Source organism: Tympanuchus pallidicinctus, unplaced genomic scaffold (genome assembly GCF_026119805.1).
Source record: "Tympanuchus pallidicinctus isolate F22 unplaced genomic scaffold, pur_lepc_1.0 scaffold22, whole genome shotgun sequence".
In the NCBI taxonomy this organism is placed as follows: Eukaryota; Metazoa; Chordata; class Aves; order Galliformes; family Phasianidae; genus Tympanuchus; species Tympanuchus pallidicinctus.
The window spans coordinates 10,425,381-10,452,585 of record NW_026294739.1 but is presented as its reverse complement, the minus strand read 5'-3'; the positions used below and the strand labels follow the sequence as shown (position 1 = coordinate 10,452,585).

The 27,205-nt window shown below is 36.6% G+C and overlaps 1 long non-coding RNA gene across 1 annotated transcript in view; it reads right to left on the bottom strand.

The window, feature by feature from the left end:
* The window catches only part of LOC128082195 (uncharacterized), a 472,145-nt gene that overhangs the window by 299,694 nt on the left and 145,246 nt on the right, over positions 1 to 27,205 (bottom strand). The window contains exon 3 of the long non-coding RNA XR_008207583.1: positions 6,875 to 7,028. This is a non-coding gene — a long non-coding RNA (uncharacterized LOC128082195). The remainder of the gene's footprint in view (positions 1 to 6,874; positions 7,029 to 27,205) is intronic.

The window sequence follows — 27,205 nt, the reverse complement described above, 5'->3', positions numbered from 1 at the left end:
CGAGTCTTTCACCTCAATTATTTTTTTTTTTTCCTTTTTTCAACTGTTTTTTGTGTTGCTTTTTTGCTTGTTTGTCATAGTGGGAAAACATATGTGCAGTATCTCAGTGTTTCTTAGAGGATAAAACACCCATTTTATTTTTATTTCTCAGTAATAAAACACCCAATTCAGCATGAAATTCACAACTGAATCTCTGGAAAGTAGCCTGAACCTCAGCTTTCTTTCTCTGCAAGGCCATTAGCAATGCCTTCACTTGCAGAAATGAGCATTTCTGAATTTCACTAAATTTCAAAGCCTAATTTCTTACAAAACAGTGTGTTCTACAGGCCTATAAAGTATTTCAATCTGATGTCATTCACCTCATGTTAAGGTGATAGCCTAATACAGCTGAGAAATACTGCAAAACATTCATGCGATGGAAGAAAAATTCCTGTCACCTACACGTACAGCAATTTTGACTGATAGAAAGAATAAGTGACACAAATAAAGGGAAACATTTACACAGTTATTGTCATAATCCAATGCCTATGGACTCCAATGACAAAAAAGCCACAAACAGGCAGATGCATGTGTACATTGGACTGAATTTCCCTATTAGAACTTTTTAGGAATAAATTTGAGTTGTGAAGAGGGTAGAATATCTGTGATTAAAAATGTACAGACAGCTGACTGAACATTTTTAAAGGAAAATAGTTTAACCACATTTCAATTACTTTTTAAGTTGCATTTGAAATTGACTGCACATCTTTTAATCCTCCTGAATTCAGCTCCAACAACTCCTTTATCCCTTCTTTTGATAGGTAAATATGGCTCCACCTAGGCGTTAAAAGTAGATGTGGAGGGAACTATAGGAGTAAGTTCTTTCAGCACTCGATTCCCTTGACACGTGCTCTTAACAGTCTGGACCGACACAGATAAAGAACCGGCAGAGAAAACAGTCATTATTTCCTTCTATTCTGCTTTCTATTTCCATTCCATCCTCATCTCTAAAACACAAAATAATTCTATTTCTTTTATTTTTAATCTTCTAGCCAAATTTGTTAATTAGATTGTAAGTTCTCAACCTTTGTAAGGTATCTTGATAAATATTGCATATGCAATATGCAAATATGGCAATATTAAACTTGAAGAGTCCATACAAGATGTCCCCTCTTCAAGACCAGGCTGGATGAGGTTTTGGGCAACCTGGTCTAGTGGGAAGTGTCCCTGATAATAAAAGGAGGTTGGAAGTAAATCACCTTAAAGATACCTTCCAACCCAAAACATTCTATGATTTTAAGACTGCATTTTTTTGACTGAAGGCTTCCTAGAGATTAAGGAATTAAAATTTCTTCATGCAAGTCATTACATTAAACTTATAGATTGTGTTCATTTATTTCTTTGCATTTACAAGGAAGCCAAATAGATGGTAAATTACATTTGTACCAAATTGTTATCAGCTGTTTAAAACAATCAATTAAAAAAACAAACCTCAAGCCAACATAAAAGATAAAAAGCAGGATGAAAATAGATTTGCAGTCTTCCAAATCCAAGCGAAGAAAATTATTCTGTACAGCAAGTATTGAGATCAATTGAAATCCTTTACTTCAATTATAATTAACAAGCCTCACAAGTACAAAGCGATTTAATTTCCTGTACCAAACCAAATGCTGTTTTCTGTCAGTAAAAGACTTTTCTCTTACAGAAAAATATGTTAATAATTCACTATCATTGTACATTCAAACAGTTAAGGTTCAATTAAAACTTCTAATGAAAACAGCATTAACTTATATGTACATTTAGAAAATTTTAAGGAATGGCTTTTTTTTTTTTTTTTAATATTCACGTGTAGGGTATTTTCCCCCTATTGTACAATTTTCTAATAATACTGCTAAGTTACAGAAATAAACCTATCCTTGCACTGTGTGAAAGGTACCTTCTTAAGGTACCTAATGTAGCTGTGTTCCTCCATCCCTCCCTAAAAACACATACCAAAAAAAAAAAAAGAAACCAAGAAAATGCACACACAGCTCGTAAGACTGACTCCTTTCAAGAAATAACTACTCAGACATGGCAAATGACAGGAGTGTACTGAGGTTTCTCTCTAGCTTGAAATAGCAGAAAAATCAGCATATAAACCTGGCAAAATAACATGATTCAGATCTATGTCTCTTGCTACTCTACAGCATGAAACAAGGCTGTAAAACCAAAGTTACAACTCAGTTACAGCCAGGGAGATAGTTTCCAAACACACACACACACACACACAAGTTCAAAAGAGAAGGAAAACAAGAAATTTACAAGTAAGTAGTAATTTCTTGTCTGATCCCAGGTATAATGAAGTCAGTTGGAGTATACTGACAATAAATATTTTCACGGCATCACTTCTCAAATCATCATCAGCACCACTGGCCTTTAACTATTATGTATTTTTAAATTTTCCCTAAGGAAAATTTAGGAGAATCGTCAATATAGCTACGCCACAGATAGGCAGAACAATTTCGCAGTACACATTAAAAAAATATCTAATATGTCTGCATTACAAATCCAATTATGAAATAGTCACTCCATTTACTTTTACAAGTAGATATTCACCACAATGTCATGTCAATTTTCCTACCCGAGTGGTTTATAATTTCTAGCAAGGACTCTTTGTTCCTATCAGCACAATGAATACGCACAACAAATCACTTGGTGTTGTTTCCAGTGTGCCCATGCACACAAGAGAAAAAGACTGCTGCAAGTATATTGACTGTGATACAAAGACCTATATTGCTCTATATACATGCATAACCTTAGCCAGTTACCAGATATTTTTGTGCACGGTTACATCCGTTTTGATGACTTGCTGGCTAGAAAGAGTCAAGAACATAAGAGCAAGTTCATGAAGCAAGACATTTTGTTTACACACAAAGGAGAAAAAAATATTACAAGAGGTATACTTCTCTCTCTGAGTGGAGAACAGAGGCAGACATATTTCTCCGTTATTTAGTATGCTTATGTTGTACATTTCCATTCTTCATCCAATTCATATAATGTGACAAAGTAAATAATTAACAAAATCAATTTACACATGCACCAGACCAAACAGCGGCCTGTTTGTCCCCATTTCAACAGCAGCTAACTTAGTGTCATGGTTTTGTGATCTTTGGTTTTCGGTATTCCACATCATAACATCACGTGGGGCACTGGGAGTTTAACTGTTTATGCTCAAGTTCTGGGTACCTGTCCAGAAGAGAAGAACTACATTCCCCAGGGGACTTTGCAGTCAGGGAGAGGAGATACAACTCCTGGCAAGGTCACCTGATGGGCTCTTTTTCGTCTGCTCTTCATCAGCTCTCCTCCCGTCTCCCTGCTGCTCAACTGGACTGCGCATCTCACCTCAGCGTTGTGGTGAGGCCTATCCATCTTTCGGACATTCTTAACATATATTCTCATTATATATGATTTATTAGTTTCAATTCTAATTATATTGTGTTATGGTGTGTCATCTTGGATTCCAATAATATATTTAGTAAATTAGTTTGTCTCTCCTCAGATCATTGCTGCTGTTTTTAATTATTTTGGGGTTCCCTGTTCCCTTTTCTGGAGGTATGGATTTTGCAAAATCCCTCTGCCCTGCTACTCACAGAACTGGGCCGAAGCAGCCCGTAAACCGTTGACACTTAGGAAAGGACAAATTTCAGAACTCTAATGGGAATTAAGTGAAAAAGTTATTTAGAAGAGAAAAACAAGTCTGGATTGAATGCAAATAGGTATCTATTATCTGTGTAGATCTTGTTTTTTATGTTGAATTACAAGAATTATGTACACCAAGAAACCAAGAAAATATGTAAATATGTTTTTAGTTGTAGTGTATTTTTGGTATAAAATCCATAATCTATTTCCTTTCACATTTTGCTGTATTTTAGAAGTTTTGCAAAATGCTCCCAGAACTTCCTATTTGATCTCTACAAATAACTCTCAAGGTTCTGAATATCTCATCTTAAAATTTTAATTGTTCTTGGGAAATGCATGAGGATGAGAGGGTGGGGAAGATGGAATAGAAATCTTCTGCAAACCTCCAAGGAGCACTACTTCCCCAACATGCAAGATTTTTTTCTACCATGTATTTTTTGTCTTGCAAAATTCATTCTGAAATATCCACATGCACATCCCCACCCTATGGCCATTTCTCCTCCCACTACCCAAGCAAAGCTGTTCTTTTTTATCTATTAATCCCACTGAAGTCCTGTTTATATTCAATTCCCTGTGTTGATGCTTATTCTAGAATCTAAAGCTCTTCAACGCAAGTCACACTCAGAGTCTACTACTGTAACGTTTTACGACAGCTTGTTTTCTTCAAAGGCAAATTCAGTTTCAGATGTTCCAAGTGGATGCCAAGATCCATTATCTCAGTGTCTCTCATACTCCTTCATTACTCATCAAGCTCCTTTGGAAGCCCAGTTGCATTTTAGTAGCACTCTTCAACATACGGTGCTAAGACAACCATAATATGCAATCTTTGATTTTACAAGACCTGTGAAGGATGGACTGATAGTTTTCTGGATACATTTTTATTCTTCTAACAGTATTTCCCATGGGAGTCAAAATGGATTCTTCAGAAAAAAAAATGCCCTTACCGGGCTCCATCATAAGGTTACCTCAGAAAGAACAATAAACAAATTTGTTGCCAAAGATTAAAAGCTGTTTATTTCTAGTGTCTTCCAGATGCAAAACACTTTGTTAAATCATTGCAAGTGAAATTAGGAAGCTTGTTAGTGAAGCCTAATCTTTCAATAGCATTTTAAATTCCTGCAAAGGGAAAAAAATACATCTTACTGCCTGAATATTAACAGCTAGTATATTTCATATATATGTAAAAACTATATGAGAAGCTAGCTAAAAACAAAGTAAAACTTCTTGCTTTTTCAGAAATTCTTGGAGCTCACATGATTTCTCTTTTTTGAGGCTTTTTATTAATCTTTCCCCTCAGTTGTTACATCTATCGTTCTTGCACAGAAGAAAAATTTACAGCTCTCCCCACCGCAAGATATTCCAATTTTCCCTTGATATAGCTCTTAGTAGTTACTATGAGTAAGTGAGTTTCTTCCACTGTACTTATCCAAAATTGGCAGATTTGGGTAACTGAAGTTGTATCATGGAGACAATATATCAACATCAGTCTACAAGTTCACATACAAAGGGATAGGCAGAGAAAAAGAAGTACACATAAATGTTTTTAATAAGGTACTAAAAATCATTGCCCTGATCTAATAGCAAGAAAATAAATTAGTTTCAGACAACCAACACTGAGCTGAATTTAATACTAGACTTTTATCAAGCACATAAAGTACGTGGTTACCCATCCTCATACAGAAATGAAAAATCAACAACTGAGAAGTTTTTTATTTGTGCAACTATGGACACTTAGGAAGAAGTTGAGATCACAGAAAGATCCAGGCAGACTTTTCCTGCACTGGAAATGTTTCAAAACATCCGAACAGCAGCACCCAGTGACTCTGCATCTGACAACTGCAGGCAAGATACAAACCTTATTTTGTATTTTTTTTTACACTTCACACTGCTCGTTGAAGAAAGGGGAAAGTTTTCAGCACAACAGTTATGTGTGAATGTTGCTGGTGGCATAAAGGGCAATACATCATCTCTGAGTCAATTGCATGCTGTTTTTGCTGCTTTTATTTGGGAAGATGATCTCTGCTGAGACAGAGGTAAAACTAACACCTCAAACCAATTACAGAGCTAAGGCAAATCTAAAGAGAGAGACTTTTGCGCTGTGCCCACCATGCCACTAAGCTGTAGAGAAATTATAAGTTACTCATTAGCTTCCAAATTTAGTAGGAGTTAATCAGCAAAGACTCCAGCTTCAGCAAACTGACTCAGATATTGCTAAGACAGTCTGAATTACAACAGAAGTTTAAAGAGGAGTTTCAGTCAAGAATGAAACATAAATGCTTCTTCCCTTCAGCTTCCTAACTTTCAGACTTTTGCTTGCAGTTTGAGATAATTATGTTTAAAAAAAAAAACAAAAAACACAGGAACAGCATGAACTTGTATAACACCAGTTGCTATCTCCTGGAAGTATGAAGCATTGCACCCAAATGTGTAAACAACACAATATATCAACATCTTGCTCTATGAGCAGTCTTTATTTCAAGAGTTTTTTCAAAGTAACAACACCATAACGCAAAGTACTAATAAGCTGGAGAGGCAGGCACTCACCATGCTAATTAACTCACCTATGGGGTTCTAGTTACAGCCCACATGCACATTCCCAAAATCTTTTCTCTCCCTTCCTACTCCTTTGTCTTATATTTTTCATTACGATCACACTCAGGAAAGAAATTATAAAGCTCAGCATGACACACGTGTCTTGCTGCAGCTAAAACTATTTGGAAATAACAAAAGACTGGATATAAAGGTACTGATATAGAAGGGCTTTTGCCCTTCTAGAAACAGCAAAAGAAGCTAAACTATTGAAGATCATTTGAAGAAGAAAATGAATACTTTCTGCTTTTCTGGGTAAAAGTTTCAAGGACTCCCATAGCTCATTTGCAGCAAAGTTCAAATCCAATCCATGAAGTTTCCTCCAAACATGCAGGCTTTTTACTACAGCTGTACACAACTGTCATCTTCCTCTTGCACAGCCATGCAAACGTTACAACAAACAAAAATAGGTAACTTAATTTTACAAAAAAAAATTTTTGAAAACTGAAATAAACCTCAAAGAGAAAATCTAAAACCCAAGGCTGAAGAGCTCCTTTTTCTTTCTCCTGTATTAAAAGTATTTTTAATGCTTTCCTCCAAGAAATCATAGTCCACACAATTGTGCAAATTCATCTGTGCAGAGCTTATCACTAGAGGAGAGAATGAACAAAAATCTAAGCATTCTTACCTCTAAATGTTTCCTTATGATTGCTCTGGATTCCTTCCAAATGAAGGTGCAGGTAGCAGTTTTGTTGATAGATGCCAACTGCAGACCATGTGAATCAGCATGGGCACATCTCACATTGATTTATGAAGCACTGTGGAGTAGTAGAGCACGGCATCTGAAATACAAATTAAAGTTTTTTTCAGTATAACTCTCATATCCTGTTTCAGGGATAATTGTCAACAACAGAATGTCCCTAATTATTACTTAATTAACATTACTTTATTATCGTAACTTAAGCTTAATGTGGAAGATATAGGGTTGAACGCAAAAGGCAATTTAATTCATCCTGTAGATATGATATTTAGGAAAGAGCTCATGCAAAAACAGTAGCTTTCCAGAAAGGCAAGAGTCATTTGAGGCGTATCTCCCAACATACTTCATTAACATCTTCCCCAAAACCCTCCCTCCAAATAAAATAAATAAATAAATGAGCCACACAGATAATTCTATGGGGACCTAAAGGAAAAGACTGGTCAAAAGTCTTAAGATGCTCTACAGAAAGTTTGAATTCTATTATAAGATTATTAAGTTGAGAATGCAGAAAACTAAAGATGAAAGTACTGCTTCACGGAATGAAGACTGTATTTTGCTTTTAGAACCTGGAGAGAATAATCTCTTCATCTTTGCCTCTTCAACCATGCCAAATTTCAAGACAGCCAAGAACTTCTTTTGGCACTAACCTTAAGCTTATGCACCATCTATATTCACAATCAAAGGTAGCAGTTTCCTCATAGGCAATCTTGGCATAGCATGCCAAATACATGAATAGAATCCATAAACCTCAGCACACAACTGCTCTCCTTATTGCAATGTGTGCAATGAATGTGCACAAGAACTTCTTTACAGTGAGGTGACGGAGCACTGGAACAGGCTGCCCAGGGAGGTGGTGGAGTCTCCTCTGGAGATGTTCAAGACCTGCCTGGATGCCGACCTGTGCGACCTGCTGTAGGGAACCTGCTTTGGCAGGGGGGTTGGACTCGATTATCTCTAGAGGTCCCTTCCAATCCCTATGATTCTGTGATTGATCCAACACGAAACTACTGCATCACATTTCCAATATGCTGTAAGAAATCATCATATACTGATCAGGAATATACAACAGTTTCTGTTAGTGGTGACTTGCAAAAGTACTTCTCTGTTATAATTGGGCTCAGTGATAACAGTAAAACAGGGAACGCTTATTTGTCTTAATTTTGGTAATAGATACAACATCTCCTACTGAGCTGATTTTTCTCCCAATATGAGAAGTCCATCTATTTTTATGAACAGTTGAATACAACATACTTCCACTAATTAAATCTATCGTGTAGTGATGCAGTACTTTTGCCAGAATTCTGAAGATCATTAGCATAAAGCCATTTTAGTTATGTTTGAAAAGGGCACCTTTATCTCTGTTAACACAGAGTCCATAGTATTACTTAGTTCTTTTCCAGATGTAAGAAGCAAATTCAGCTGATGTTTCTGCTCATTAAGGATCTCAGCTTAGCTCCGTGCTAGAACAGCTCAATTACAAGAGGGATCAAACACCTGAAATTACCTGTTATGTTTTGAAAAAAGAAAGTATATTTGGTTGTGTGTATAAGCAAAAGTCATTAAGGTAACTTTTTCTGAGCAGTATTACAAATTCTTTTGAAAGTAAGAAAAAAACCAATGTAGGCTGACCTGAAGTTAAATGAAAGAGTTTTGAAGATGATCATGATTTTTCTGTTTATGATTACAAAATTAAACTGGCCAGAACAACCTCTTCTTGGAAGCAACAAAACGTGTTTTGTCACTGGACCAATTCGCTTTATTTGGGCACTTCATAACAGATACTAAGCAACAGGTTAAGGTGGCAAAACAGAAGTTAAAGCCCAAAGGCAACCTCCAACTTGGTCAGATGGCATCAGTTCTAAAAGAAAATAGAATTGCTCTGCTATGTTGATCTTCTCACTGCTGCTTTAAGTAATTATTTGCTTTGCTGAACTATTTTCTAATACAGCATAACTAGCAATAGAAATCAGACTTTCTAATCTGCAACAGATCTATTCTTTCCTCAGTGCAGAGAAGTTTCTGATTTTATCTACTGATAATTCGCGTTTTATGCAAGTGAAGTTATAGCTCTTACTTCTATAGTTCAAAAAATTGTTGTCACTAGGTTCATGCCACATTTCTCTATTTAATTTAAAGGAAGAGTGCTCCGATAAATCTTAACAAACCCAAAAAGGCACATGAATTCAATGCATTTTCTTCCTCCTGTCCAGTTTCAAACCAAAGTCAATATTATGCCCAAAGAAGGCCTACAAATTCTGAGCTTTTGCCTAGTTGAAGCATCATTTTGATTTAATAAGTTTCATAATCTCTCTCAGAACACAGACAAATGATACTGTAAAAATCATTTGTCTTTGAATTTAATTTTACATCTAGAACATAATGGAATATTTAATATTTAGCAAGTCGGTTTCACAAAGTTACTTTATACTACTCAAGTGGGAAAAAAGGCGCATAAGGGCATAGTTGTATTGGATGACACAAGACTATATGAATATATCTAATTTCACTCAGCAGCAGAAGTCCCTCTCCCACTCAAAAAAAATCCCAAACAAACAAAAGAACAGTAACAGTAACCAATAGTTAACTTATACTTAAGGGCTGCTCACTCAGAATGGATTACTTGGAGGAGCCATGGAGGAGTAGCGCACAAGGCAATGATGTAGCCTGCTAGAACCCCACATCATGCTGTTTTAAACAGGAAAATTTAACTAATTTGTCTAACCTGAAACTTCCAATGTCAAAACTGTTCTTAGTTTTGCCAAAAAAAACTAATTCTTTCAGCGCCTAACTGGACATAAAATAGTCTACTAGAGAATAATCCTTCGTCAAATAGACAAGCAATACAATCCAAAAGGTAAGAGGCATGAGTCACGGTAATTCAACTTTAAGATTCTGCAATTCTTATCTAGACAAGCTTGTTTATTTGAGAGAAATGAAGGCTCCAAAATCTTGCCCACGAGGCATGGGGAAGGTCCTCCAACTACCAATGAATTTCTCTGCACCGAGAAAGGATATCTTAGCACTGATGCTAATGCTTTACGCAGATAAATGTGTATATAATTTTGTATACAAAATAAAAATGTGAATCCTCTTTTTCACTTTGTCAGCTAAACAAAACCTTTTTTTTTTTTTTTTTTTTTTAATATAAAGCATTTGAATAGATTCTATCAGAACTGTACCCTTGAAAACACACTCTAGCATAAGCACAAAGAATGGGAGGAGGACAAGAGAACAAGGAGAAAAACACACAAATCAACAATGTGCTTTTCTTCTACTTTGGAAGCCTGTATTCAAACCAATGGTTGAGCAGCACTGGCCACATCCATCCATCAGTTAGATTAGCTATGACTGTACTCATGCAATACATTTTAGTCACTTTAGGCAATTAATATGTTGGTGCTTGGGGGTTTCAGAAGCCCTAGATTTCTGTTTCTGAATGAATTAAAATATCTGCAGAATGAAGTCATACTGGAGGTGTAAATAACTAGTAAAGATATCACCTACATCCATTATCTATATGAACAATGGGAACCAATCCAGGCACCTAGATAGGAAGCTTGATTTTAAAAGGTATCTGTTTATTGCCATTCACAGTACTTTCCAGTGATCACACACACACACACACACACACACACGCATATATATATATACACACGTTTCCTTACCTAACTTTAAGAATTTTTATTTAATTCAGTGGTTTATGGGGCACCTTTCTGTGCATTAAAGCTTCCATTTTTATGAAGAAAATAAAAAGTGATCGTAAGTCATTGATGCTGCAACAGTATCAGAAATTCAGAACTGATAAAAAAAAAAAAAAAAAAAAAGACAGTTCTCCAAGATCACTGTATATCTAAAATTGTCTCCACAAATGGAAATTATCAAACGGTCAGACATAAAAAGCAGTAGTTCATAAATACTAATTAGCACCTTGCCAGTGATTGCATGATAACATTTACTGATGCATAATTGAATTCCAAAAAATTAAAAAACAGGGAGCGTGGGTAGATTTAATAATTCCTCCCACACTAATCAGAGTTTCTAACTATTTCTTCTAACAAGCACAGTTAGTTATTTTACTTTCTTCCTCTTCATTTGTGAATAACAATCGGTCCATGTTTTCAATATTTTTGTATTTAAAGCTAAGAGGGAAGGGGAACCACTGCAAATAGCATAGTAAAATAATTCCTAGTAATTCTAAATTTTAAATGTTGTACCTCTACACAAGTTTTTGTTTCATTACTTGACTCTTGTGGAAGGTGTCCCTGCCTATGGCAGGGTCTTGGATCAAGATGATCTTTAAGATTCCTTCCAACTCAAGCCATCCTATGATTCTGATACTATGATTTATTTTTCCTATGGATATTGATAGGAATCTTAAATCATCCTATTAAACTCTTCCCTCAAACCTTCTTTCCAAACTGCACACTTGTTATCCGGCACGCTTTTCTTCTGTGCTGGGATACAGGTTAATAGCCATCATCCTCTCTCACAATAGTTGGGCTGTGAATAAGAACAGCTCATCAATCCTTTCACAGATCTGAGCAGGCAAAAACAAAAACAGAACCACACAGTCACTTCAGCTGAACTATTTCTCCAGAATATTTTGTTAGGGCAATGCTGCTACAGCATAAAAACCAAAGATCACAACAGGAAGGCACGCAATCCTCTAGAGGCCATATAGAAACAAAACTGCTGCAACATTTGACAGAACACACAAAAACATCTAAGATTCCAACACAGCTGTCACTGCAGTGGTGTTCAACCTTGGAGAGAGTTCTTAGACATTCTCTAAATATTTAGGAAAACAAAACAATACAGGAAACGAAAAAATGTACCAACACACTTCCAAGAATCATAGAATAATGTTCCCATTTGAGACTCAAAAACAATTACAAAAATAAAAATCACACAGATCCTTCCAAACAGCATTGCTTCCTGCACATCAGAAAACACCTCAAAAAAGTTACAGGTCACACAGGTGTGAGAGGAGCATCACTTGAACCACAGAGCCTAGTACTGCTTTAGAAATCCAAACCCTACAGCGTGCATCTTTAACAGACCTGAACTAAAAGCTGCAGAAGTGCAGGGCTGAGAGGATATTCCTCTGCTCCAGCTGCATATTCCCCAGCAAGTACCAGTCAGCAATTTTACACTCCTCCAAAATATTTGGCACTAAAATTTTCCCAATTGCAGGAAACTGGAGCACAAAACATACGTGGGACCCATTGAAGAGCAACTAAAAGCCCGGTACATTCACTTTCTGAGGTATTTGTTCACCATACCCATAATCATCTCTGCAAGCTCTTGGGAAGATGCTGCTAGAAATTCTGGCTTGTGTCTCATATATGACAGACAAGCTTTGGTGTAAGTTAATTAAGAAAAGAGACTATGGAGCCCTTTAGCAGAAGGCGCACAAATGGAAACCTTTCAAAAATCACCTTGGCTCTTTGGGGTTTGCATAAGAATTGTTGGACTGTAGTTAGAAATAGATACGTAGCAGCCTCTCTCCCACATAAGAACGGGCAGCACCCACATCAAGCAGTATATCTGTCCACTCATACCCTGCAGACACTAGCAAATCTGGATAAAATCCAGAAGTTACATTTTAAAAAGACAAAATCTCTCTTGCTTCACTTACAACACTCAGAAATGGTAATACTGCATTCCAGATATGCTATTCAAATGGTAAAGTAAAATCAGCTTAAATACATTATAAAAACATAAAACTATTATGAAATTAATAATAAAGTGCTTCAAGGTATTGATTTTCCTTTGTTTTTAATCATTAACGTGCATCTGTGCTTCAGAAATTGTACTACACATAGAACACCACAAGCTGCACAATACATGCATACCTTGCATTTCACCTTCACAGAAAATTACATTAATACATCATTAACGTGACATCAGATTATCCTAGAAAATATAGCACTACACGTTAAACTCCAGTAAGGTATTCCCTACAAGGAGGAATACCAACACTGGTCCCAGCAACAAAGAGGATACAATAAAATCTGGAAACCTAGAAAGTGCCACAACTTCCAAATATTTGGAACTACGGGCCTTACAGACAGTACTATGTGTGCAGGTGGTGAAACTGCTGGTGCACACCTGAAAAGGGGTCTCACATTTTCCCCTTCACATATTGCTTAAGATTTAGCTACTAAAAAAAATAAAATAAAATGGCAGGAAGAGAAGGCTGCGGGGCGACCTCATTGCAGCCTATCAATACCTGAAGGGAACCTACACCCAGGAGGGGAGTAAACTCTTCAGAAGGGCTGATAACAGCAGGACTAGGGGAAATGGATCAAAGTTGAAGGAGGAAAGATTTAGGTTGGATGTTAGGGGTAAGTTCTTCACAAGGAGAGTAGTTAGGCCCTGGAACGGGCTGCCCAGGGAGGTTGTGGATGCCCCGTCCTTGGACGTGTTCAAGGCCAGGTTGGACGGGGTCCTGGGCAACCTGATCTGAATGTGTATGTTTGGTGGCCCTGCTAGGCAGGGGGGTTGGAACTACATGATCCTTGAGGTCCCTTCCAACCCAGGTGATTCTGTGATTCTGTGAATAGGAAAGGAAGTGGAGGAAGAGAACAAGGACAATAACCAAGCATGTGAGGAGGAACAGTGACAGCTTCTGACATATTTCATTCTTTAATGAAGAAATACCATGCAGACTTTTCACAAACTGCTTGAGACCTTTAATTATGAAGAATTCTGGTTAAGTGAGAAAACAAACAAATATAATATGCTTGCTTCAGTGTTTTTATGCAGCCAGCTAAAAATAAGCTAGATAATTATATTTTTTTAATGTGTACACCATAATAAAAACAATTAAGAATCACAGAATGGGAGAAACAGATGGTTACTGTTTGGGGTTTATTGAAGTTTCTATAATTTCTACAAGCAGGCTAGCTGCTTATCTTGAAAACTCTTTGATTCCCTGGAACCACATCATCTTTCTGAAATTCTTTAATCTTGCACTATTCTTTGAAAAGAAATAAAGCACCAAATAGTCAGGCCCAGAAAGCTTGAATTTCACATTGTTTGCTACAAAAATGTTAACAGAAATTGAATTTAAAATTGACACTTTTTTGTTCCAGTTAGATAAGTTGCTTGGGCAGAACTCAACATTACACAGCCCAGTAAATCTTGTAAAACCTGTAAATCTTTGATCTGCATGAATGATGACACCAGTGAATGTGGCAGACATAAGCAAAAATACATGCTGCATATGACTTAGCGAAGTGTTTTCAAACTGGAATGGAAGAGGGGGGCTATTTAATGTTGGGACTGCTTTCTGACAGTTTTAATTTACACATCAAAAGAGAAATGCACTCTAAGATTTTGTCACCGTAATGGTTTTGCTATTATATTAACTAGCAATCACTACACAATGCAGTGCAAGCTGACTAGGCTTTAAATGCCAAGTCCCAATTTCCAAACTTCCTTAAGCTGTTATTTTAGTGTCTTCCACACTTTGAAAGGAGTAAATTACCAAGATTACAATTGCACAAATTAATAATAGCTAAGAATGCCTCAAAAGTCTGTCTTCTACCCTCTATGTAAGGAAGCAGAAAAAATATCAGTTGTCATTTACTATTTATTCAGTGTTTAAGAAGTAAAGCACAGGGGTGGAAGCTAAGAGGTGTTTTCCCCTCCTCTTGTGAAAGTACTGTATTACTCTGGGATAAAAGGTGATTTGTACATTGAGCAGCTAAACAATAGCACATCGCATTGGACCTGTGCTTCTGGCTGGGAAGGGTGCAGCCACACAACATATCTTCTGTACACTCGACGAATTCAAGAAATAGCAATCTCTCCCAAGAGCCTCTGTAATTTCAAGTTTGCAAACCCCTGGTCTTTGGGGCAGCAAGCAAAAGAGAACACAGGTTTCTGCTTCCTATTCCATATTTGAGAGTGGGCAGTTATCATCAGATAGGATAGCAATACGTGTATTAATATTAATTAACCTTTCTTCAGATTTAGAAGTTCACTCTTCTCTTCATGGTTTATTATAAAGCTATACATGTAAAGTCTTCAAGACCTTTAGACAGGGTAAACTTGTGATAAAACTTGTTCTTTGAGCTATAAATTCTGGATTTATTAGGAAGAGTGGAGAACTGCAAAAAAGCTGCAAATCTCTACTTGCTAGGAAACAGTTTTATCCTTTCATAAGGGAACTAACAACATCTGCTCTTATTTCAGGCTGTAGAGAAGAGTCAATCTTCCCTGAATTATTTCAAGTTCATTCATGTAATATTACAACCAAAGTAGTAAGGTTCGGGGTCTTTGCACAGAAAACTGAACAGCAGAATTACTTAAACCTTGTCTTCATCTACATTTCCAAAGAGCCCTAAACCAAACCGAAGCATGCCCTTACCCAGCATACTGACTGTACAACAGACTCTGAACCATCTGACCTCCTCACTGTGCCTGTTGAAGCAGGCAGCGTTCTTCTCATCATTAAAAAAAATGTACAAAGGAGGTTCAATTGGCACTTTGCCTCCACCCCAATCCCCCTCCACATACTCTTCACCCTCTGTAGTGTCTATTAAGTCACAGCTGGAAGTGAGCAATCAGCATGAACACAGGAGTTACTCACAACCCTGAGCACATCAGGATCTAGACAGAAGAAGTTTGGAAAGCCACAGAAAATTGAATTTAAAAATACCACACAGTCAAGAGGATTTCCCATCCATGTTAAGCTATTTCCAAATGTAGAATTTTTGTGACAAGGATAGAGATGATATATTTTTTTTCAATTGTTATTTTGGCTTTGCCTTTCAGTTAAAATTTGTTGCTCATCCAGTAGCAGCATCTATTCTGCCTGCATACCATGCTGGCCAAATTAATGAACAATTCAATTGCAAATATTCAGCTTTGATCCACTGACTAGTGTTTCATGTAAAGGTGCAACATTATTCTGGCACAGGAGGTTTCTTTCATATACTTTGATTTGTTCTTGTATGCAGTGGTTCAGATTTCTCACTGACTGCCAAACAAAATTTCAAAGGGTTGACATCAGTTTTTCATTGAGCACATTTTCCAGGCTACGTCTTACAGTTCTAGATTACCATATCTATACTTTTATTGCACTTTCAGATAAGTGAAGACTGTTTGGTGGTTTAGAGAGGGGGACAAGTTGCAATCACGGTTTCAAAGGACTTTTTTTTCAGTTGAATTCAAGCTATTGCAATGTTTTAATAAACATTCTGTTGGAGTTGTTTTAAATACAGTGCAGGAGAAATTAATGATTAGAATAGCTGGAGATCCTATCTCTACTACTCAGTTAAATTGATTTTCTTAGAATATCCAAATTTTAAAAAAGCTACATCTCAATTTGTGAAGTTTCATTGGTATGCACACTACATACTGCTAAATCCTCAAGGAAAATTAGTTTTTAACTTAATTTTTTGGAATTCACAACGATTTTGTTTATTTATTCAAGTTTTCTATGAGAAATGCCTCACTTGTAATGGTAAACTGTATTGTTTTCTAAGTGAAAGTCTTTAAGAAAGAAATTTTTAAACCTCTCTGATGTAATTTATACTTAAATGAGTATTTACTAAATTGGAACTTCCATGTTCTATGCACTGCAGAGATACAGTGCAGACAATTTAGTCTTCTAAAGACCTCCTAAAGGTACTCCCTTCTCCATTATGCATCACCTTACAGAATGACCTTCGTAAGTTTCTCTTCCTTTGAAGACAAGCAACACTGGGACCTTAATGCCCTGCAAACAGGGGTACTGTGAATTTACCAGGGACTGCCAAGGGCAGCTAAATGTAAGTAGTGGCAAAGACTGGCATTGACACACCTGCAGAGAAACCAGCTGAGCAAGCTGATAGCACCTCCAACTACGCACCCTCAGGTTCTCTGAAAAACTGCCCTCCCAACATCTCAGGAAGAGCAGCAGCATCTCATCAGCCACCCATCTGCAACTTGGGCTTTCAGGCTACCTCACTGCACCTTAAGCAGCCGCTAATACCTTACCCTAGTTAAACTGACCTTCTTCCCCCAGCCTTCTTTTTCTGGATGGAAGGCTTCATTTCAGAAAAGAAACTTCTCAATTTTGTTGCAGTCTCAGATATTTGCCCACATAGGTTATGAATGCCCCCTCTCTGGAGGCGTTCAAGGCCAGACTGGATGAGGCTTTGAGCAACCTGGTCTAGTGGGAGGTGCTCCTGCCTATAGCAGGAGGTTGGAACTAGATGATCCCTTCCAATCCAATCAATTTTGTAATTCTGTATTCAAGACTCTTAAAACTATTCAAATTCCATCTACATTAAAGAAGCAGACAAGTAACTTGCTAGAATTTCACAAAGCTCTTGCATATCTGCACAGTTAGCGCCATTCAAAAATTCAGGCACATTTCCAAGACAATGTATGTGCCCATGCAGACTTGATATATGATAAATACGGGCTAGTCCAATACCATAAAGCACTTGAAATATCTCTGAAAGTCAAGTGATAAATCACAGTAAGAAAATGATTCTTAGTATGACTGTGTTCAAATGCAATTAATGCACACCAAAAATGCTGAGCACAAGAGTTTGTGTTAGAGTTTAACTTCTAGTGTTGCCTGATCAAATACAGCACATGCTGCACACTTGACCTGCATCTGTGGGATATCTATTTTGTCTAGAGATTCTGTTTGGCCTTGCAGCCATCCAGAACATCTCCAACCTAAAAAACCGAGCCCTGCCCTACTTGGAAGTCAGCTCTCTCCTGTATTGGTAAAGTAAAAAACATAAACAGTGAAATCGGCAGGAGATGAAAGATACATTTACCAAGGTAGACAATACCATGGATTCTCAGGACTTTTTTTTTTTTTTTTAATATTATTTCATGCAATTTTAAACACCACAGAATTTTCTTTGTTCTACATACCAAAGCTTTAGATGTCCCACATGCTAATGCATTTAGCATTTTTATCTGGATCTTAGCCTTGACCATTGAAAACCAAAGAGATTTTGCAACATAAAAAGATTGTGATGCAAAGCAGCATTCCTAGAAAAAAAAATAAATAATGAAGTCTACATCAAGTACTCCTACAGTTAAACTGAAGGAAGATTTAAATGAGACATTAGGAGGAAATTCCATATTCAGAGGGCAGTGAGGCACTGGCACTGCTGTCTGGAGAGCTGTGTGTGCCCCAAACCTGGATGCGCTCAAGGCCAGATTGGATGGGGCCCTGGGCCACCTGAGATGATGGGGGCAGCCAGCCCATGGCAGGAGATTGGAGCTCAACAATCTTTAACATCCCTTACAACCCAAGCCATCGAATGATTCAAACTGCAGAAAAATATTAAACCTAAGTATGGGCAATAAAAGGTTCATCTAAGTAAAAGCTAATAAAATACTATGATAAAAAAGTATTCCCATAACGTCCTATCAAAGAAACATCACACATTAGCAGCATTCAAATCAACCAATTCATCTCATATAAAACATTTAAGGAACTACTCTCTCATAAACTTCACTGTAAGATCCTTAAAAGCAATTCTACATCCATATAATTTTGAAAACAATTTTTTTCTTTAGGCAGCATGTAAATAGATGAAGTTTCAATTCTCTTATCATTTACTTGAAGAAAAACAACAATAACAACAACAACAAAAAGGTATTGTTGCTTTAAGACAAGCACCAGGCTTGTCTTAAACAACACTGTTGTTGACAGCCTTATAACTTACGACATTCTGACATTGCTCCCCTCTCAGTATAGTCGAAAAGCTCCATCTTGGTACAAATCTTAACCTGAGGTATCAGATCCTGACACATTCCTACCCCAGTGAGATACATGTGCCATTCATCTATCAGTTTCACCATCTGCAGATAGGACCACTGTAGGATTAGCTGAGGGATGGAGTAGGGGAGGAGAACAGATGAAGGGACACACTCAGTTCTGTGGGTATGACCTCCAGGGCAAGCCCACTATCATCCTCTTTCCAAATCACTAGAATCCCTTCAATGGATAGCATCAGACAGAATCCTAATCCTATCTACAAAATTAAGGTATTAACAACTTTCCAGAAAGGTCATGGTGTGGGAGGAGGGTATAATACAGGTCAAATGCATTTTATTAAATCAAAATTATGAATACACCTATCTGGAAACCCTGTTTTTGAATAGTGCTGTTTCTTTAAATACATTATCTTTAAGTATTCCAGCTATTGCTATAGCCTTGCTATTTATGACTACTGTATGAAGCAATTAATTCTCCTCCATCAGTCCCTTTTTCTCCTGAGTTGTTACAGTTAAAATATGTCAGATTTTGTCAAAATCTTGAATATCGGTTTTGATATAAGGAACAAGGGTTGAGATACATGGCTTGAAAATACGTTGACCGCGTAGTTTCTATATTAGTTAGGTACAAACATGCTGAGTTTGCATATTTAATTAGATTATGAAGAGAACGTCTTGCATTACTGACAAGGATTTTTTTCTTGTCGAAGAAGGAAAATAGACAATTCAAAATACCAAGCTTTATTTTCATTTCAGTAACACAACATTATGAGAAAAACAGATTACAGCTGGCATGGTTGGGCGTTGTGAAGGAGACAGCAAATATGAGTTAAACAAGGCAATTAAAAATTTGGGAAGGAAGACCAGCATGAGACTGCAGGCTCTTTTACTTTCATGAACTTGTACTATGCAAGCCATAAATATTTCATACATTTTATTCTCAACCTGTATGTAACAAAGCCTACAAAAACAATTATTCCCTTTGTTTCCTATCAAAACACTGAAATGTTTCAATTAGTAAGGGAAAATATTTCTAGTCAATAGCATTCAAAAAACAAGTTATCAATATCAGCACTATAGGATTTTTTGTACTTTCCAATGAACAAGTATTACATGTTTCCTTGGCATTCATGTACAATTATACTAACTTCACAGGATGAGGTAATTTTGATGAATTTTGATAAAAAACTTGATATTTTTTTATATAGTAAAAACTGTAAAAATAAAAAGCAGACACTTGAATGAACTGTCTCACATGAAGCAATAGATTTTGTTTTGCTTCCTCACTTTCAGTGAAAATTCACTTATTTTTATATCTATTTTTTTGCCAGTATTAAACCCAATCGGACAGATATCCCTGGGGTCTTTCAGGTATATATATATATATATATATACCTATATATATATATTTCAGGTATATATATATATATATGCATCTTGAATTTTGTTCACATAAGATATTCACGTTTAATTAATTGGTCTATTATGTTGGTTCACTTCATTTATTCTGTTACTTACAAAAATTAAATTAAACACATGCTGATTTATGTGTAAAATATATAGGCATAAGAAAGAAAATATATTTACTAATTAGTAACATTTTACTAGAATTCATCACATGAAGTGGGTAAAAGTGGGTAAAAGACAGTCATATGCTGTCCTTTTCCAAGTTTGCTTTAACTGAAACAGTAGAATACAGAAAAGTAAAATACTCCATTCAAGATGACCATCTTCCTTTCATCTCTTCCAACAGAAGCTATTCATTTTCCTTAGAAGGAAAATTTTCCATTACAATTTCTATTCATCATTTAAACCACAGAAGATTAGAATTCTATGGAAAACTGTAAATAGATGTTTTATTTCTGTATCAGATCTTTATTAGTATTAAAATAAAAAGCACATATCACTAGTGACTTTTTGCTTGAGGTTTTGCTATAACACACATTTCTTTTAGAGAAAAAATACTGACTGTCAGTTGTTTGAAAGGCCCTGTCAAAATCCTGACATTCTGTGCAAATATCTAAAGAACTACAGCGAGAGCTCTGCTTATCTCACTGGCATTACATGTAGAATAGTAAGAAGCCCTTTAGTAACATCTGTTCAAGATATTTATGTACAGTGTTTTGAGCTGGCACAACACCTTTACACACCATGCCAAAAGCAGTGAGTTGGGCAGATCTGATTCACAATTTTACCCTTTTTCTCAGCATTCCCTATGGCTCCTTAACCAATGAGGCAACGGCAGAATTTCTTATCCAGCCCCCAACCCTGCTGAAATGAACAAGTAACGTAACTGCCACTATGAGAAACTTCACGTGCTCCCTGACAAAGAGATCTGGATTATCTGAGAGCCAAAGTGTCATCCAGCTTCACAGGAAGCATCATGGGAATAGTTAAACTGATATCATCTAAAGGAGACTTGGGCACATCTTCGCTTCAGCAAAATGAGAAATTGGGATAATTGCTTTTCATCAGAACAAAATCAAACAGTATTTCTTATCCATATTTGCCTGGTCTCTGGCTCAGACAGTATTCCTAAATATGTAAATTAAATCTAGAATTGTGACAATGAAGCATCACCACTGCAATGAAAGATGTAATTAAGCTTAGTATTAAACCACGCAGAAAGGAAGAAAAACTAATAGAGCATCTTCAATCACAACACTGTCAGCTCTTCAACAAGTAGTTTCATATTCAAGGAATTAATGTCTAAGCCTTTCTTCAAAAGAAGCTAGCCCTTTTTTAGAATAAGCGCTGCCATTTCCATAGTTTCATATTAAACAGATGACAAAATGGGTCTAAATTCCAAATATTTAACAGTATCTTCAAAAAGGGCCAGATGCTCAAGCTGACTCACTAGACTGGAAATACACAAACTATGTTTTTGTTATTTTATATGACACCAAAATGATTATAAAAAGGTTTTCATGATGCAAAGTTCATGTTATTGTTATCAGACATAAGTGAACTTCACAAAGTAAAAATAGATCATACACAAAAAGGCAAAGATGAGAGTACTATACATAGTAGTGGAAAGATAATAGGCCAGATTTCTCAGGAACTGAGAACAAAGTAATGGTTCAAGCATGATTTATGACAGTATTTCTCAATGTTACTGCAAACCTCTGTAAGACAACAGTAAATAAAAAACCCATGCATTCTGTCTTGACCATAACACACCAAACATAACATTCAAGATTAGCAAAAATCCATCAGCATCAGAAAGACTGACAAGTAAACAAGTTGTAACCTACTCTTGCAAACTAAAAATGTTGCTGATTGTCAACAGGCCTTTTGGATGTGTTGCTGTGTTCTGTAATGCCTAGATTATATATTAGCATATCAACATCAAAAGGGCATTATTGGAGCACATACCAACTGATATTACCAGGAATTAGAGAATCTGTCTGCTATAAATAAAAACATGTAAAATAACTCATTATATATAGTTATATATAGTTCTCCTCAAAAGTTTTACTACCTATACACAGCTGAACTTTCATGTCAGTCAGTTCAACAAGGTGAAGCCTAAAGGGATAGTTTCTCCAGTTATGTTGAGAATTTGTTGCTTTCAATCTCGCGCTGTTGTGGTTTAGCCCAGCAGGCAGCTAACAGCACACAGCCGTTCACTCACTTTCCAGCAAGTGGGATGAGAGAATTGGAAACAAAATAGAACTTGTAGGTTGAGATAAAAGCTATTTACTATGACAGAAGAGGAAAATGAAAACAACTGTGCAATAACAGTATATATATATAGCTGCAATGCAACAACTACCTGTTGACGAATGCGCAGGAGCAATACAGCTCTCCCACCAGCAGCGCAAGACGTCAATGCCCACTAACTGACACTAGCAAGCCCAGAGCAGCAGCTGCACTGGCCACCTCTCCACAGCTCAGTGGCCATCCACATGGTGTCACATAATACAGAATTACCTAATTTAGGCACCTGTCCTGGATCTGACCCCCCCTTGCTGCAACACCATCATGGCAGCAGCTCTTTCACAGCCAGGGGCCTGGTCTGGCCCCAGCTGTGCTCTCACCACTCAGTAACTGCAACTGCCAAACGTCAGTGTGCTCTTAACACTGTTTCAGCTGAAACCAGGACAAGCATGAAGAAAACAAATGACTTCTTACACTAATGTAAAACAACCACTGATCACCCCACCAGTCGTGTGTCTGGTTTCTGCTTTACAGCATCATCTCAGCTTACATTTCTGGAACAGATGGTACAAATCGTTTTGAGTTCCTCCCACTTGCCTGTCATTGTCTGATAGTGATCATATGTAAAGATCTGAATTAAGCCATTAATGATGAAAAATATGCTTATTGAGAGAACAGGACCACTCATCAGACCAAACAACACAAAGATGTTGCTTATGGTGTAAGTTTGCCATTTTTTGCACTTCTGAGCAAGAAAATGACTAATTCACAGCAAACTGTGCATCAGGTTGGCATTTCATTGATAGCATCTTCAGGTTTTGCCCATCTCATACAGTGCTGTATTTTAAAATTAAAATTTCTCCAATAATAATGTGAAAATAAAACACTTCCTAAAGAAAGTCGACATCTTGAAGTGATGGAGCTCCACTGAACACTGCCCAACAGATTACCCTGTGTGTGTAAAAATGTATAGCCAGTGACACCAATTAACAGGTTCAAATATAGCATTTGGTTTAATAAGTGAATTTGAGTAGAAAAGATCTAGATTTCCTGTTTGAAACAAATAACATATCATAACACAAAACCACATCTTGAATTATAAGCTTTAGCAGCAGTAGTAATTAGCTGAAAATGAGGATTAATTTAAAATAGTATTGTTCCAACCCATTTATTTAACTTAATCAAGGTATCATTAACTAATCAAGTAGAAATGGGTACAGAGTTTATTAATCCACAAGGTCATAGAAAGGCCACATTATCAGTCTATTTGCAGCAGAAAACATGGTTGAGGAAGGTGATCTTTAGAAAAGTCAAAATAAATAAATCATGATTCACACATTTACTGAATCCTTTTAGAATTGGCCAATCAGTTAAAAAAATATCAATTCTTATTTAGAGGTCTGACACAGCATTATAATCCTATTATATCCTCTAAGCAGCTTTTCTCATAGAAGTGTTTGTATTGATACAGTACACCAGTGGTCCTGGTACCTTTATTCCTATATTTCATGCACAATTCTTGAAGAGGGGGAAGCATACATACATACACCTATAAGGTGAAAGCATTCAGAGCCAACAGTTGGTAGAAGTTAATTCAGGATCTCTTCCCAAACCTCAAGGTCAGCAGAGGCTGGGGTACTGCCAGTATTTAGGGGTAGTTTGTCATAGCCAGCATGGACTAAACCTTTTGTAATTGCTGCCCAAAACCGAAGTAAATTCATGCCAATTCCTGAAGATTACACTAGACTTTACCAGCTGGCTTTGTAAAGAGAAGCGTGCATCTGAACAAGCAATGCAACCTGCACTGATTTGTAGCAAGATGTAGTCAGAAACCTTTTTCTCAGCTATTGTACTGTTTAGCCAACGAGTAGATTTCAGCATTACACAACAGAAATCCCTTACTCCTCTTCCCCCAGCCCTCCAGACAGCAGATGAAACGATTCAAGAAAAATTTCAAAAATGTTGCAAACTAACTTAGAGACTACAGTTATTTTAGACAGACATCTCAAAAGTAGCTAAGATCTCTTAAGCTAGTTACACCTGAACTGTACTAAATAGTACTGTGAATGCAGTCGAGAAGACAAAAAAGGAAAATAAATTATTAGCTTTCAAGAAAAAAATAAATAGCCTAACTGCTCCATAGCAGTTGACCAATCCAATAACCAATTATTCTCAGCTTAAATTTGGCTTCTCCTTCCACTCCTTCCCCCTCTCTTTTTCTTTTATGTGCTATGCTGGAAAATACAGCCTCGATAAATGACACAATTCCAGTAAAACATACATTGTAAAAGCAATTCTAGGAAATATAAACATAAGAAATTAAAGAAGCATAGGCTCATGACAAATAAATTGTATGAATGTAAGGTATAGTTCAATTTCACGTCAAGAAAAATCCTGTTATGTAGCTGAAAAATTCATTTCATTCCCTGTAGCCTGAAAATATATTTTTCTGATATTTGAGAGGATTGTAATTCCTAAAATATAAAACACATAAATCTTGTCATTCACTTGGTTCTGGTGTGGGCAGAATATTATCACATAAAACCCTGCTATATCCTGAATAGCTTCTTGGGAGAGCTGGGATTTCAGTCCTCTTCTTCATGCTGATATCATCTTCTAACTTGTTTTCAGACAGAAACCCTAAGGGAGCCTATTTAAAAGATGGGCAAACAGTAACCTGTGTAATGAGACCATCACTGAGTTCAGATTGTTGATTGTGCTAAACTAGGCAAGAGGATTATCACCCCCTTCTCTTGGAGTTCTACAGCACCTCTTCTTTATCAACTCCAAATGCCTAGAAGAATGCCTAATGTTCTGGATAGATAAGAGGTCATTAGATAAGAAACAATCAAATCTGAACTCAATTCCATGCAAAATTGTCCTAATTTATTTCCCCTAGCCTTGAAGACCCCTAGCCTAGACAGAAATAAGGAATTATGAGCTGGAGAATCTGGCCCCTGGTTTAACTGCAGGAATTTGCCCGGAGCCAGCAAGTGTATTGTATGAATTGTATGTAAAGCACTTTGTAAATAATACGCGAGATTAGAGACGCCAGAACGAAGATACAGCAACCACTTCATGCCAACAAGGAAAATGGAATGAAAGCAGAAATTCTCAGACATCTAAATGCCAGTAAATACTGCCAGAAGGAAAACCTGGAAATAACAAATAAATGCCTTGGTACAGAAAAACACCAACTACCCAGTTGGCACTTTTCCTAAAGGCAAGTAGTCATAATTTAAAGGGTCCTGGGCTCTTGGTTTTGTTTGTTTGTGTTTTTGGTTGTTTTTGTTTTTTGTTTTTTTACTATCAATAAGCCAAACAGTGGAGACAGTCAGGAACTGTGCATGTGGAAGACATTTAAATTTAAGTCTTACTTTCCATTGTTGGTACCTAAAGAATGCTCTAAAGAATGACCTCTGAGATTTAGAAAACGTTTAGTTGAGTTTCTACAGTTTATAGGAAATATTTGCAGCCCAGCAGAATTATCGTTCTATACTTCTGAGTCACCACCACCAAATGAGATTTAAAAACAATCTCTGTGCAACTTTAATAGGTGTATTTCACCTGCATAACTCTACCCTTATATCAGCATCCTACCTGAAACAAGATTATCACTCAGCCTTTAATCAGGAAATTAATTAGTGAGAAATGAGAAAGTGAATGAAAGAAGGGAAAAGCTCATAATATTGTGGACTAGACTTTCTAAACCTGACAATTGCATTTTATGATTTCATTTCCATAGTAATACAAAGTATCCACTTAGCTGATTGAATCATTTGGCAGAAACAGATTTAATTCCTTAACACAATAACTCTAGAATACCAACGTGTATAAGATGTTCAACAAGGGTGCTTTACTTTTTATGTTCATGCAAGCTTTTTGCTCTTTTTTTTTCTTTTTTAATATAAATACTTGATTAGGAATGACTTTGGAATACAAAAGCAACACTCCTATTGATCAGCTTGTAAAGCACAGAGATTACATTTTCAAACACCATGCCAAAAAACAAGCTGGGAGTTCATTTAAAACATTGCTTCGAAGTCTGTATAAACCCTGTGATAATTTAAATGGCTATGTTCCTAGTTTAAAAAAAACCTTTCCCTTCACACATTCCTTCACCCTCCTTGCTCTTTTTTTGGAGCAGAGCAGTTGTATTTTTAAAATGACTAGTGATAGAAGTTAATTACTTGGTTACAATTCTTCTCAAGCACACTTTTCAGTTCCATGTCAATTCACATAGGAAGATTTAAATTTATTTCTCATTATTTACATTTTCATAAGAAAGATCAGTGAATAACAAGTAACACGGAACACATTTGCCCCTGGCCTCCACTTGCAATAACATCCTCTCTTTCCGAGGGCAAAGACAGGTAATATGACTACTGAGCTCCATAGTGGAATTTTGAGATACGTGGTTTTGCTCAAGGCTCACTACCTGCATTACATTTATTGCCATAACTGCAAATAGGATTTAGTCTTTAACTTACATTTTAACTTCTTGAAAATAAATTTAATTTTCCTCCCGCATTCATGGCCTGTGGCACTCCGGAGGTAAAAAACCCAGTTGCCCAAGAGGGCAACAAAACATAGTCTTTGTGACTTTTCTTTGCTTAAATAGGATTTTAAGTAAATTTATGAATATCTGCATGTGGAACTAGACATCGTAGAGTAACTTGTGGAAAGATTCTCTACTGTATTTAAGTGCAGATAAACTGGATGCTTCATGACAAAAAATGTTTAACAGTAGGACTGATGCCACAGGGATTCTGGAGTCTTCCACAGCCTTAAAAGAGGAATTAAGTTAAATACACTCTGTCATTATTTAATTAATTAAGTTAAACATCAAATAGCAAC